A 13,805-nucleotide genomic window follows, 5' to 3' on the forward strand; every position below is an offset into this window, starting at 1 on the left:
CAATATTCGTTTTCTCATATGCATTTTTTCCTTGAAAATTCATAAAATTTTAATGTAAAATTTATAAAGAATTTAAAAAGTTTATACGAGATTTATGATACATTTTATAAATTAAAATATTAAATTAAATTAAGTAATGAAATAAAAAAAAGGCCTTGGAGTTGAGCCCAGGCTCGCTAGGCCCAATGTCCATGCACGCCCAGGTCTTTCTCCAGGCCCAGTAGCCTTTTAGAAAACAAAGATATAGATGGGCGACCTCCTTGCGTTCTGGTAATAGCTGGCATCAACATTTTTTTAAATTCTTATTTTTAATTCTCAATATAATCTCAAAGCCATTTTTAAACAACAAATATACACAAAATCTGATGTGAATTTTTTTAAGATCTAGGAATTTAAATCTACGACATGATAGAATTTATGATCTTAACTTCTTCGGCTAAGCAAATTCAATGGCCACAGATTCATACAAAATTAACGGTTGAGATTGGAAAGTGTGTGGCATTTTCTGAAATGTTCACGAGGATAGATTTACAACAAAATTATATGTTTGGGTCCTTTGAATGCTCAATGGTACTTACCAACGAGCCCGGTCCATTTTAACTCTGAAGTGCAGTAATATTTTATTTAAAAATATGTTAAAATAATTTAAAAATTATTAATTTAATATAAATAAAATATATAATATAAATTTAATTTAATTTTTTTCAAAACAAACATAATTTAATTGTTGCTGATGATGCTGCTCAACATAAAATGTTGCGGTGCTAGTATTACACTGCCGGAAATGGACTGTCACGTCCCCTTGTACTCCATAGCTGATTCCAACTTAGATTTGGAGTTCATAATGGATTCTAACTTAGATTTGGAGTTCATGATGGATTCTGAAATCAACAGGATTCTTAGCTCTCGCCTTGGCGGAGTTGGTCCTCTCGATCCTAATAAAGCAGTGTTTGGTGGCGGCCGAGGTAATCGATACGACGTGGGTAAGGGTTCTCCTAAACCGCCGCGGGGGCCGTACTTATAGCAGTTTTGTTTTTTTAGTTTCTTTCATGTACTAGCAGTTATTCCATGCTCGTGATATGTACTTATTTTTAGGGAGCCTGTTAATTCCCTTTCTACTACTGTCATTATTATCTATTGGAATCGAGTGGGTGTTGAACTTCAAATTACGCTTACTTGTGGTTGAGAATTCAATATATAGATATAAAGAAAAGTGTTGTCATAGAGATGATATAACCCTTGCAGAGGCTAGGGAGACAGGGGGCCATGGCCACCCCTGAAGCTTAAAAAATATGTTACACTTAATGTTTCCCTCATTTAAAACAATTTTCATTGCTCGATCAATAACACCAACTTACTGTAAGTTTCTCTACAATGGGTAAAGGAAAAGGATCAAACCCATCATTTCCGTTCTTCAGAATGATTTCATGCTTCTCGTTAATTAGTTATTTTCGTGGTGAAAATGGGATATGGATAGCATGGTTGCCTTGGCTTTCTGGGTTACACAACCAATTTGGCAGATGAACAAGTACTCCAAGCCACATTCCATGGTTTGGGTCCAAAATTGTTATTTTTTAAACTGAATCTAAGGAAGCTTTACATGCAGTTGTAATCCATGGTATGCAATTATCATGAATATTATTCGATCTCTTATGCAGCAGAGTTGGGGGTGTAGGCTGTCACATACTTTGTGAGAGGGGAATGCTTTTCTTTTCAAGAGTTAGTTTCTTCTGCCCCTCAATCGCCCTCTCTCTTTGTTTTTTGTGTTCCATAATGCTTTTCTTTTCCTCCTTTTTCCATCATTAACCATTCAAATTGGTGATGGAAACCTCTTTTTCTGCCTGTGAAAAATCCAAATCCAATATATATATAGTTTTTTATATTTTGTCCTGTATATTCCCGAATAATTTATCTTTTGAGGTAAATTTGTTATTAGGTTGATATTTTGATTATATATATTAGAGTGATAATAAAATTCATTAATAATAATAATAATAATGTTACAAGGTAAAAGAGCTTCTTGAAAACCTTTCTTGAATCTATTGAGTTATGGGATATTGTTGAGGGTTAAGGTCATTAAAATAAAATTAGAAAAAAAATAAATTTGTCCTAAGCCCATAGATAAATGGGATGATAAACAAAATAAAAGGAGTATTTATAATGCTAAAGTCATGAATGTTTTCTTTTATGCACTTACCCACTTGGAGTTCAATAAGGTTAGGAGTTAAAAAACTATTTATAAAATCAGGAAGTTACTAGAAGTAATGAACAACTCAAGTTAAAAATTCTAGATTAATAAACCTTCCTAGAGAATATAACTTTTCAAAATGAAAAGCCAATAAAAGCATTTATGAAATGCACATTAGATTCATTATCTTCGTTAGTGAACTAATTACCTAGAAAAAATATCAAAAATAAGAAAATAATTGGTAAAAATTCTAAGGTCCCAAAGTCACAGCCATAAAGGAGGCCAAAAAACTCAAGACACTTATAAAAATCAATTAATCATCATGAGGATATAAATGGATATGATGATGATATAGTCATTATTACCAAAAGATTCACAAAGTTTTTAAGAAATAAAAAATATGACAATCAAAGAATTTTTATAAGAAGAATCAAGCAATAGAGACACTCTAATTTATCATGAATGCAAGAAACTGGATAATGTGAAGCATGGTTTCTATAATATAAAATATAAAGCTAATTTTTTTTTTTAAAAAAAAAGCAATGAAAGCAACTACTTAGGATGACGAGGATGATATTATTACCTCTTTAAAAGATAATGACTAAGTCTTGGAAAAATTAACCAATTAATGTTTGAATGACTCTCAGAAATTCAATCACAAAACATTGACTTGTTGTATTTTTTTATGGAATTGCTGATAGAACTTTTGTTATTTATTTTTATCTTTTCCATTCCGTCTAAAATTACTAATGAAATAAATTCCATTACAATTTCCATCAGTAATTGTGTACCAAAAAATTTATATCACTATTTATGTCAAAAAATACCAATGTAATATTTTTTTACCAGTGTTTTCATTGTTATTTACTAATTTTTTGTTATGGTTAGAATGAAATGCTATATATCATATCATGAATCTTTTTATCCCTTTTTTTTATTTGTTTTATATTAATAATTTTGTGTGAATCCCTCACGAGATCAATGTTGAACTACCTCACTAAAAGAGACCATTGTATTTTAGAATAAGGAAGATCAAAGGAGATGCTCGGGGACCAAACACATGGAAGGTACGTTCACTAAATAGCATATAAAAGAAAATAGATGGCATTATTTGGTTTGGAGGCAAGACAATGCATACAATGTAATATGAGATGGTACGAGACAGAACACTACGAGTGGAACATAATTTTTTATCTCTGCCTTTGGATGATACAATAGATACAATAAATATTTGGGATATTTTGGGATGTAGCACATAAAACTTAAAATTTTGGCATAATAACACAACTCCAAAAATATTAGGTGAAATAATACAGTTTAGTGGACAGGGGTTTATACACTATACGTAAGTTAATCACAGAGATAATAATAAGTTTTCATGGTTTGTATACTTTTTTACCAATACCTAAGAAGTTTGGGTTCATATATCTATGTATTTTTTTTTAGGTTTACTTAAGTAAAACAATTGATAAGATTTTATTTTTATTTTTATTTTTATGTTTGTAAGTAGGTTTTTTTAAATGACATATTAATTTATATCTTATTATAAAATTGATAATATAATTAAATAACAAATTAATTTTTTTAAAGAGATAGTTCAGCTTGTAGAATTTCTAGAAGCATTATTTCTGATGGCCACTTTAAATTTCTTGATTATTTTGGAAGGTTATGTGAGGTTAAATGTGAAATTCCTAGAATCAGTTTGGAAAATAAACATTTTGCACCCAAGATTCCATGGAATATATATGGCTTGGAGTTCAGCAGCCGTAATAGTTATGTAATTCATAAAAGCCAAGACAACCATCTATCCATATCCCATTTTCATGCACCCAAGATGCATGAAATCATTCTGAAGAGCGGTAAGTTGGGTTTGATCCTTTTTCCTTTACCCTTCGTAGGGAAACTTACAGTAAGTTGGGATTAGTTATCCAACAATGAGAGGTTTCAAATGATTTCTTAAGTTTCAGGGGTGGCCATAGTCCCCTCCCGCCCCCGTTAGGTTTGTCTGTGATCATCTCTTCTCTATGAGAATAATAATTTCTTTTGATCTGTGTGTTGAGTTTTCAACCACAAATAACGCAATTTAAAGTTTAACGCAGAATTTAATCAGCCATGCGTATTATTGATTCAACTCGATACCCACTCGATACAACAGATAATAATAACAGTAGGACGAAGGGAATTTAACAAACAGACTAGAAAAAGGCACATATTAGAGAGAGATCTCGATTACCGATTGCACCCTCGATCGTACATCGTGCACGGTCGACCCTTCTTTAGGGCTTCGCACTTGTCGTATGGTATACCTGAGCCGCAAGATAACGGTACGTTTTCAGGTTGTTTGGCGTCCATGGTGGGATATCTAAGGTGAGAGCCAGTGAGAATCCTGTTGATTTCAGAATCCATCATGAACTCCAAATCCATGTAGGAATCAGCTATGGAGGAGAACAAGGGGACGTCACCGTCCACTTTCGGAAGTGAAATGCTAGCACCGCAACTTATGGTGTTGAGCATCATCATCAACAACAACGACGATGTTAGGGCAGACAAGGAAAGACTCTTCATAGTATCTCTCTTATGTTTCGCTAGCTCTTTTAATGCTAGTCTATGATAAAAGCGAGCAGCTAACTCTGTATTTAAGGGATAGGGTGGCAGTGATCGGTGATGTTGAAGAAGATAAGATGAGGAACGTGGCAACGATGGATCGATTAACTCATATTTTCCTATATGTGAAATTAATTGACATCACAAGAGATCCCTTTCATGCTCGAATGAATTGGGTGGACCCACAGCACTATTCTTGGATGGATGTCGGTGGCATAATGTCATGTGGATGCTTAGGAAAATCAACTGGACCACCATCCAATTAATTTCTCTTGACAAAAAGAAAGGGGCGTAATGTCTCCTAACGACGGTGGCCAACAACTTTTGCCATGGGATATTGGTACGGAACTGTATTATGCGTGTTTATTTTTGAATTTTAAAAATAATTTTTTTAAAAAGATTAAATTTTTTAGTTTTTTTCTTTGCTTTAAATTTATATATTTTTTTGGTGTTTTCAAATCATTTTAATATGTTGATGTCAAAAATAAATTTTAAAAAATAAAAAATATTATTTTAATGTATTTCCCAGCAAAAAACATTTTAAAAAGCAACAACAAACATCTTCTCAAACACCTTGATGTGTCATGAATGATTTGAAAATCGACAAGAAAATGAATCTGATGAAAATGGATGAAGGATGGGTCTGGATGTGTTGTCTTTTTTTTGTGTTTAGGCTGGATTATAGTGATTTTTATGGTAAATAAGATGGGGGATTGACTAGAATGATACTTTAATAAGTCGATCTCGACATTACAAAGATCAATCTAGGATTTCTAGGATTTCGACGCCCCACTCTTTGTGATTGAAGAGTGATAAGTTAGGTAGTGTTCTTCACAAAATCAATTGGGAAGAACAATTCTTAATTCTCTGAATTAAGTTTCAATTATTGGTCATAAGTGTCTATTACATATTCTGATACTCTATTTATAATTGGAACATCCCTTCAAATTTAGAAAAATTCAACATGACAGAAATCAAGCCTAAAACACAAACTTTTGACAAAGTAAACTAGATAATTATAGCTAACACACATTTTTAGACCTTGTTGGAAAATAATCAGACCAAATCTATGACTTTTGACCTTTTGACACATAAACAGACTAGATTTAAAATAATTATAACTTTTCGTACAAAAGTCCAATACAATCATGGTTGGACAATCTGGAAAGATCATGCTCTGAACTTGAAATTCACCTAGATTAATCTTGTTTTCATATGCAATGGATGACTTCAAACTCTAGTTCAAATTCATCTACTATTTTGACAACATCAATTCCTTCCTTTATTTGCATGATCAATCCATATTCAAGTAGCTCAACATCAAAAGAACCATTAAGGGTTTTTCCCCTATTCAAGTTCTAATTGTAGGCAAATAAGCACCCTTGAACCAATTTCAAACAGATTGCTAGTTTTTAACTCCGACGCAGCTTCAATTATTCCAATTTAACTCTTCAAGGCCCTTTCTACTTGTTTCACTCTCGCTCTTGTCATTGAACCATCTGAATCCTCTTGAATATTAGATTTATCTTTACGAGATGGATTATAATTCCCATGATGCACATCATCAGCCTTGGGTTGAAAATGATTTGTCCTCAAATTAAAATCGTCATCATCATCCAAGTATGGAGTCAAGTCTTTCACATTAAAAATAGTGATATGTTGTAATCACCAGGATAATCTACCTTATATGCATTATCATTCACCTTCTTTATAATCTGAAATGGACCATCAACTCTTGGCATTAATTTGGACTTACATTTGTTTCGAAATCTTCCTTTGCTAATATGAATCCAAATAAGATCTCTAGGTTCAAACCTAATCATTTTCTGCCCCTTATTAGCTTGCTTAGCATACTTTGTCGTATTCTCTTCAATATGTAATTGAACCTGCTCATGGAGTTTCTCCATCAATTCTACAGTTCTAATTCCATTCATAGATGTCCTCTTATCAATTGGAATAGGAACAAGATCAATAGGAACACAAGGATTAAAGCCATACACAACCTCAAATGGCGAAAATTTTGTAGCCCCATGCACACTATGATTATATGCAAACTCCACAATAGGTAAACAAGTATCCCAACTCTTCAAATTCTTATGTATAACATCTCATAACAAAGAAGATAAAGTTTAGTTCACTACCTCAGTTTGTGGATGACATGCTGATTAGTACTTAAAAGTGCATTTTTATCAAGGTTTTATATCATCATTTTGCACTTGAAGCATCAATAACTCCTTAACTAAAGCATGTTTTATAATAACAAGTCTAATACCATAAGATACCTGTAATTTATGGTAAATATTCATCTTAAATACAAGCTTATCACATAAATGAAAGGATTGATTGATGAGTTTAAGTACTGAAATTGAAAGGACAAATAGAGGGTCAAACTTAGAAAAGAGATGCTAGTTCAATCCAAACTGGAACACTATTCGGTTATTAGGTCATATTTGGAGCTATAGATCTTGGATTTAGATTTACTCTATATGGATGGAAAGCTAAGACATAGGCCTAAAACTTTCATGGGAGTGCAAGATTTAAAAAGGTTGTTTTCAAGTCCAAATTGTAGCAACAACAGAGAAATCTGAATCTGTTCTACAACCTAGACACTATTCAGTGTTCAACCTATATCTTGAGTTCTAGAAGTCCAAATGCATCGATTCTTTTTTTGTTAGAAAGTTGAGACAATTTCCTAGAACTTTCATGATTTAGGTCTGTTCAAATTCTGACGTTATCAATGACGTTAAACCATATGATATAACCGACACTTGTGCTATGAAAGGAACTTGATTTGTTGTTAAGATAAGTTATAATCATGAATGCCTGACAACATTTACAAGTATTAGCATTATTCGAATAAGATAATTAATGTAATCATAACAATTTATAATCCGATTGGAACCTCCTTTGTATATGGTTTCCAGTTAAGTAATAAGAGTTTATACTATACTTGTTTGAAATACCATTAATGGATCCTCTAACTTTGACATTTGTTTTTATCATTGTTTAATCCTCACATTAATCTTACATCTCAAAGTCCTATTTAACTTACTACTACTATTACTACTATTACTATTGTTGTTGTTGTTGTTGCTGCTGCTGTATTATTATAATTTATAATTTATATAGTTAACCTCTCTATGGTTTAACCCCGGTCTTATCAGGTTATTTATTACTTCAACACTCCTGCACTTGGGAGAAGACATCAATCTTTTGATCGTGTTAGGGAGCATACAACCATAAGAGGAACACAAATGTACCACCCATCTGTGATCTCATGCTCATGATGATTTGGCAAAGTTGTTCATAATCCGTCGAGAGTTACTGATATTGTTGTTTCAAAGCCAGGATCTCCTCAGACTAAGTGCTTGATATTGATTGGGAGCTCCCAATGGTTGAGACGCTACGGGCTGCTCGCAAGTCCTCAGTCTGTACACCTGATTTTTATTGGGTCCACTAGACTATCCTGCCTCCATCCACAAATCCGGATCAAAATCCCCATATCTCTCCCTCAACCGGTTATTATATGTCTCTTGAAAAATAAAAACAAAATCATCATATTCAATTCAAGAAATAATAACATACAAAATAAAATGGTTCAATGAACATACCATGAAGTGTTGAGCACGATTGTCAATGAATTGTTACACCCCCTTTTGGCGGTTTTCAAGCTTTATTGAGCTCAGCTCACGTCCAAGAGATGTAGCCTGTAAGAAAAAAAAAATATTGCAAGTTAAATATATTTATAAATAACAAAAAATTAATTAATCCTAGATGTCATTAAAATTAATCTTACCATCCATTTTGTATGTGCAACGAACGAAATAGAGTCGTCGGTGTGCGTGGTAACCGAACCGTGAACTTGCCAATTCTAGTTCTCGGCACCAGAATGTGAGCGTTGTGTGAACCGCTCAGACATCACCTATTGAATATATTACACCCATATATCCTCTGAGATGTATGGCATGAAATCCCTCCAAACCACCATGTCATTCCAGCCTTGTAGGCCGTTATCTCTAGCGTATTTTTTTACTTTTTTCTGCGTTTCATACCAAAAGTCACGCAACACACATACATGAACACATTTTACATTAGTTAATGAAAAAATATATTTTAATATATAATATTTTTTTAGAAAAATATTGTATCGTATTCGATGTTACCTAGTTGTTGTGTGATTCCTCCAAACCCTCATCACAAACATTGTCACTTGCACTTTCCCACTTGAATTTGAACTATGTATAAATAATTTAATAAAAATAAATCAATAATTACAATATAACATAAAAATAGTTAAAATTTATGAAAAACTCTAACCTCAAATAGTCTAAACCATGAATCGATATAAGGTTTCCAATCAGGATTTTTGGAAACCTGACTCCATTGAAACAATGGAATCTCTATCGATGATTTAAACGTCGATGCTATTACTCAGGCGGCCTCAATGTCTGTGAATCTAAAAATCAATAAATCAATGAAATATTAATTTGGAAGTTCTCAAATTATGTTAAAAGAAGAAAACAACTCAAATCAATACAAACTTTGTCTACAAACTTACGTTAAAAGGTTGTCATTTCATTGTGCCTCATACTTGTGGGTGAATTGACCCCACTGTGAAGATACATCATCTCTGCATTGTGGAATTGCGTTGGAAGAGGAAGTATCGCATGTCGGCATAGGTGCCTCTTCTTGATTGGCATCTAAAGACAAGTCATCCTCGCTGCTAGAAGAACTAGCTACAACCATATGCTCACGACGTGCAATTGATTTTATTGTACGCATTTACACAAATTGAATGAATAATTACATAATCAAATTCAATTATTTAAAAAACATTCGGCAACACCTCCTTTATACTAGAGACTACCCAAAATTTTTCAAATAAGCAAATATTGACAATATATATGCCATAAACCAATTTATTTTCTTTTATTTATACCAAAAATTTCATATTTTTCAATTTCATTTCATTTTCAAAATGATAATAAAATGTTTCTAATTGTAAAATAAAGAAACAAAATCCTATATATAACTTAACATCTATATATTCAATTAATTCTATAAAATAATAGAATTTAGTTATATATATATTCAGCTAATATCTATATAAATTTAACAATAACAATTAAAATTCATGCAAACAATCAAACGCTCTATTATGCAATAATAGAGTAAAATTGAGATAAAACAATTAAATTTAATCCTATATATTTAATTAACATTTGCAAATTCAACCATAACAATTAAAATTCAACAAGATAATCAATTATTATGGCAATAAAAACAATAAAGTAGCCAATAATTTTTTTTTAAAAAAAAAAACTATAGACTTTAGGAATGAAAAATGTTTTTCTTAATAGTGTGTTTATTTCTAGACTTTATGTATATACAATACAAAAAAACAAAAAACAAAAAAAACAAAAAAAAAATATATTGTTCATAAAATAAAGAAAATATGAAAAAAAATAAAAATCATTAAGTATATTGAATCACAATACATACCTTTTAATTTGTTGAAAATAAAGATAGAATTATAGATAGAGATTACAAAGGAAAAAAAAAACAAGAGGTAAGTAGGAGAGGAAAAACACTAATAAAATGAAACCAAGGAGAGAGAGAAAAAAATGAACTGAACAGGCGAACACTAGAATTTATACTACAATTTTATCGACAGACTATTAAATAATAATATTTTTAATTAATCCATCTTTTATTCTGTCGGTGATGTCACTTTGAATTTTTCAATTTCGAATTAAATTTTTTAAAAAAACCCTCCAGAATTTTCACAGTCCATTGGTAATGTCCTCACTAATGTCAAATAGTACACGTGGTCAGAGATGTATTAATTATTTGCACTTTGAAATTCCCAGTCCATCGGTAATTTCATCGGTGATTCAGAGGGCTCATCGACATTATAGGTGAACAGTTCACATCGCCCTCTAGAAAATACCAATAGACGTATTCCGTATATAAAGTCGTCGGTGATGTGCACAGTGCATGAAGAATGGTGTGTATCATTGTCTATTTATCCTTCCTGCAAACACTTAAATTAAAAACTGTCTGCACAACACAATAACAATAATGAACATAAAAATTATAAAATAAATATTTTGTGGGTATAAAATTTCATCCATAATATTACATTAAAAAAATTTCTTTACAGTTTTGTGTTTTGATAAATAGTTATTCAGAATTTTCTTGTTTTTCTTCATCAATTGAATCGTTATCAGCTCCATTACAATCTTCAATGTGGATACCATCATCATCATCATCTTCATTGACATATGCTTGTCCGCTAGAGTTCAGAACAACATTCAACTCCTACATCAGCATCAACAAGACTATCATAAAAACCTAAAAATTTGAATTTTCTTCCAAGTCAATCGAAGAAGCAACTTGATATGGTTCAACCAACTCACTAACTTAAAAGACATCATCTCGCACACTTGTGTCTTTGATCTAATCTTGCACAACCTTGACAAAAACCCTAGGTTTTATTTTTAAAATAGATAACTAATCAACTCTTGGTTGGTCATTTCTAAAGGAAGGGGTGTATATGTAATAAACTTGCTAGCATTGCTTTGTTAAAACAAAGACATCGTTTACATTACGGAGTATAGCTTTTGAGTTGATTTTGACTAGACCATAGTGAGGATCTACTTTAATTATTCTATCAGTGGTGTCATACCAATAGCATTTGAATAAAAACACTCTATTATGCCCGTTATGATATTGCAATTCGATGACCTCTTTTAATTTACCATAATAATCAACTTCAAACTCACTACAAGTCGATCCTTAACACAAAAACCATTGTTATATGTCTTTCTTTCATGCCCATATTCTTTAGTATAAAACACTTATCCATTGACAAAATACTCATTGTAGTACTTTACTTTTCTTTTAGGATCTAGGCCTAGAAGTGACAATGAATCACTAGCATTTTTTTCCATTTGATAAACCTTGTACATCAAGTCCAACAATGAACAATAAACAAGAATTCTTTAACAAAAAATAAGTACAATGATACATGATGGTACTTACATGTATTTTGAACCACGTGGTAAATTATTAATCTTGTAATCAAAAGATTTGGGATTCAGTCAGCCGTGAGTTATTAGATAGTAAATATTGTCGATGTTGCCTACAAGGCTTTCAAAATTATATAAGTTTCTATTATTACAATATATAAATAGTATATTTTCAACAAAGTTTAAGTTGTATGTATACTTATTGAATTAAAGGTCTTAACTCATCACAGTTAAATAGAACATAATTGCGTGCTTGTTTGAACTTTATTTCAGACAAATATCTTTTCCTTATGACATTTTTAGGTGTGGGTTGTCCAAAATTGGAGAATATTGACAAGTTCCCATTGTAAGGCACTTCACCACCATCATCATGCCGTGGAACGCGATTGATTCTTGTTCTCAAATGAGGTTCAAAATAGTATGAGAGAAATGTTGAGATCTCCTCAATAATATAGGCCTTAAATATCGAAGCCTTAACATGCGTCTTGTTCTTAACCTTTTTCTTAAGATTAAACAAGTACTTGTTTGAAATTAAACAAATATTTTTCAATTAAGAAAAACAATGAAAATACTTTATGAATTACATTGCATCTGTAATATCTTACTTCTCGAATGGATACATCCATCTATACTGGACTGGTCCTCCAACATTTACCTTATACGGTAAATGTATGGGTAGATGCTCCATTGAGTAAAAAAAAAGATAAAGGGAATATCATCTCAAGTTTGCATAATGTATCGATGATATTCATTTCAAGCTGTTCAATGTGATTTGTCTGCAACTTGTTGGAGCATATATCTCTAAAGAAATGACTAATCTTCATAAGTGTATCTTATATCCTCTTTGACAATAAATCATGATAACCTAATAGAATGAGTGTTTGCATAAACATGTGGCAGTCATAGCTCTTCATTCCATATAATATATAGTCTTCTAGACTAACTAACCTTGATATGTTTGATGCATGTCCATCAGGAACACACAGACTCTTAAGCCATTTATAGACTAGTACTTGTGCATTTTTCTCTAACATAAAACTTGCTCTGGGTTTTGCAACCTGTGACTCATCAAAAACTAACTCTATATTTTTACAGTTACAGAATAATTATATATCCATTCTAACCTTGATGTTGTCCTTTGTCATCCCCTTCACATTCATGATAGTGTTGAAAATATTATCAAACATGTTCTTTTCTATGTGTATAACATTAAGGTTATGACGGGGGGAGATTGGTCTTCTAATAAGGAAGCTCCTAGAAAATACTTCGCTTTACGTAGTTATGGGTCAAACCAAAACTAGGGAACTTCTACTTACCAGATTGGAAACCAAACACAATGTCACCATACTCTGATACAATGTCATGCAATTCTTCACTAGAAAACCTGGCCATGCCTATATTAGGTTCTTCTTCTATAATTGGATGTTGACTGGCATTACTTTGATTTATTCTCATTGCATCCATAATCATATTCTAGTAAGGATTACTATTATCATTTACAACTCCACGCATGTTGCTAGCACTAGAAGTTAACTCAACCATCCTTTATGTCATGCTCTCATTATGAACAAATAGTTCTCTGTGTGCATACCAACACAAGTAACCCTCCATGAACCCCTTGTGTAGAAGATGCATCGTTACAACATCTAGATGTAGATACTTTTATTTTTACACTTCTTGCATGGACATCTAATACTGCCTCAATTAAAATTTCTCGGAATAGATATTGCAAAATTAATAAAACCTTGCACCCCACTACAATAATCCATCCTACGCAATCCTTGGGGTGAATCTTGATACCTTCATGAATGATCATCCATGACTTCTATCGAACCTGTATAAAATAATGATGACAATATGTATTAATTAACTATGTTAAGTAAATAAATTTGAAAAAATATTGGTTTAACTCGAGATTATCTAATAAACTAATTAAATCTTCTCTTAAATATTCATTATAAATTATCAACATCTATACAAAT

The 13,805-nt window shown here is 31.7% G+C and overlaps 1 pseudogene; it reads left to right on the forward strand.

Annotated features, from left to right (window-relative positions):
- Positions 1-784: 784 nt before the first annotated feature.
- LOC140954788 (uncharacterized) overlaps positions 785-13,805 on the forward strand; it is a 28,144-nt pseudogene continuing 15,123 nt past the window's right edge.

The sequence above is a fragment of the Populus alba genome, chromosome 17 (genome assembly GCF_005239225.2).
Source record: "Populus alba chromosome 17, ASM523922v2, whole genome shotgun sequence".
NCBI classification, from domain to species: domain Eukaryota; kingdom Viridiplantae; phylum Streptophyta; class Magnoliopsida; order Malpighiales; family Salicaceae; genus Populus; species Populus alba.